Source organism: Eumetopias jubatus, unplaced genomic scaffold, assembly GCF_037043125.1.
Source record: "Eumetopias jubatus isolate StellerSeaLion01/CBP00866 unplaced genomic scaffold, mEumJub1_p1.0 scaffold_131, whole genome shotgun sequence".
Taxonomy (NCBI): domain Eukaryota; kingdom Metazoa; phylum Chordata; class Mammalia; order Carnivora; family Otariidae; genus Eumetopias; species Eumetopias jubatus.
This window is the reverse complement of record NW_028274937.1, coordinates 91,333-93,456: the sequence shown is the minus strand read 5'-3', so window position 1 is coordinate 93,456 and position 2,124 is coordinate 91,333.

The window sequence follows — 2,124 nt, the reverse complement described above, 5'->3', positions numbered from 1 at the left end:
TGCTTCTGTTAGAACCTGAGCCTTGGGCTTTGGTTATTTCACTTGCTGGGCTGACGAGATACACTTGTTCTCCAAGACTCCTCCTCAGATGAAGAGCTCTTGCAGGTCCCGGGCATCCTGGAGCCCGGGGTGGGAGAGGGGCCAGTCCCCTCCCAGGCTCCTGCAGGAGACCTGTCCTCCCAAAGGCAGGATGGTTTCGGGTCGTGGTCCTGGGCTAGGGTTGGAGACAGCCTGTCACTGCTCCTGACTCTGGGGTGAGTGGGCCTTTTTTAGGCAAAGCAACACCCACCGAAGGCAGTGGCTTCAGAAAGAACACACTCCTGGGCCCGGTCCCGCCCCAGGGCGGTGGCTGACTTCCCCAGCCCCAGAGGAAGAAGGATAGCCTCTGCTTCCTTGGGCTTTGGTCCTCTGACCCACGAGCAAGCACTGAAAAGTTTCTAGCCCTCCAATGGAAGCGCACCATCCCTGAGCGGGCCAGTCACGGTCCACACACGAAGACGGACAACGTGCTAAGTAAGTGCAGGAGGTGATCCTGTTCAAATGGCCTGCGGGTCGGTGGGGTTGCTGCTTCTGTGCCCTCCAGTGGGCCGCTTTTCCCTGGATGGAAATTCTCCGGGAGGCGCCTCTCTGACCTTTGAGCTCCGTTCCTGCTGGTTTCAGGACCAAGGGACTCCAACTGAGCATTGTGCCCCATGTCCTCAGGGCGATGGTGGTCATGGTCTGTTATGATGATCTGGGAGGTTCCTTCAGGTTCCTGCTCCCCTAGGCACAGGTGCGGTAGCGACAAGCCCCAGGGCCATCCCCCAATTTCAGCATTGTGCCCCATGTTCCCCAGGGATGGTGCTAATAGTCCGTTGGGATTGTCTGGGAGGGCCCTCCAGGTTCCCGCTGCCCCCCCAGGCACAGGTGTGGGTGGCAAGAATCCCCAGAGCCGTCCTCAAGCTTCAGCATTGTGCCCCATGTCCTCAGGGATGTTGCTAAGGTTCCATGAGGATCATCTGGGAGGATCCTCCCGGTTCCCGCTTCCCCAGGCACAGGTGTGGTGGCCAAAAGGCCCAGAGCCCTCCCCCAAATTCAGCATTGTGCCCCCGGGGGTGCTGGTGCCGGTCATGGGCTGTCAAGATGGTACAGGAGGATCCTCCAGGTGGGGCTTGGAGCCTGGGTAAACCTGGTCGCACTCAGGTTGCATGAGGAACAGATGAGTTGAGGTCTTCATTTGGAAGAGTCATTTCGCTTTTCCAAAAAGGTCAAGGTCATGGGTCTACTTTAGAATGAAGATAATGACTACTTAAAAACAAGTGTGTGTTTCCCCTTCTCCCAGAAATGGAAGCAGGTGTGCAGGCCATAGGTCGGAGGACCTACTGATCCCCACCTGACAGCACTTCTCTGCTCTGGATCTAGGAGACCCAAGGTTTGGAACATCAGCCTGTGGGTCAGTGATGTAGCATTTCACAGGATGTCAGTGTTCTGAGAAATCAGCAGGTCCATTTGGCACAGTGTCATCTTCCTGTCAGGACTGGCGGTCAAATGTCTCATGAACCCCACACTTCCGGGGATTTCCTCTTTCCTCCCGTTGACCGAGGGTTAGGGTTAGAGTTAGGGTACTGGTTAGGGCATGGGTTAGGGTACGGGTTAGGGTACGGGTTAGAGATAGGGTAGGGGTTAGGGCACGGTTTACCGTACAGGGTAGGGTTTAGGGTTAGGCTACCATTTAGGGTACGGGTTAGGGTTAGGGTACGCTTTAGGGTTTGGGTTCGGTTCAGGGGTAGGGTTAGGCGTTAGTGTTCTGGTAGGTGTTGGGGTTAGGGTACGGGGTAGGTTTAGGGTACAGTTTAAGGTTAGTGTTAGGGACCTCTCCAAATGTTCCGTGCCTGCTATCACAGGAGGCTGGTGCCAAGCTGACAATGCAAGGATGAGCCAGGGGCTGCGCTTGTCATGGAACACAGCTCAGAGGGGCTTGAATCTGCTCTGGGGTCCAGGCAAAGCCACCCCACACCTGCCTGTGTCCCAGCCCCTGTGGGAAGGTAGTAATGAACTGATTCTGACCTTGACCTCTCCCAACACAGGATTCCAGGGGCTCCCATTACTGTTAGGCTCAGGTCCACGGGCCTCGTCTGTGCCCAT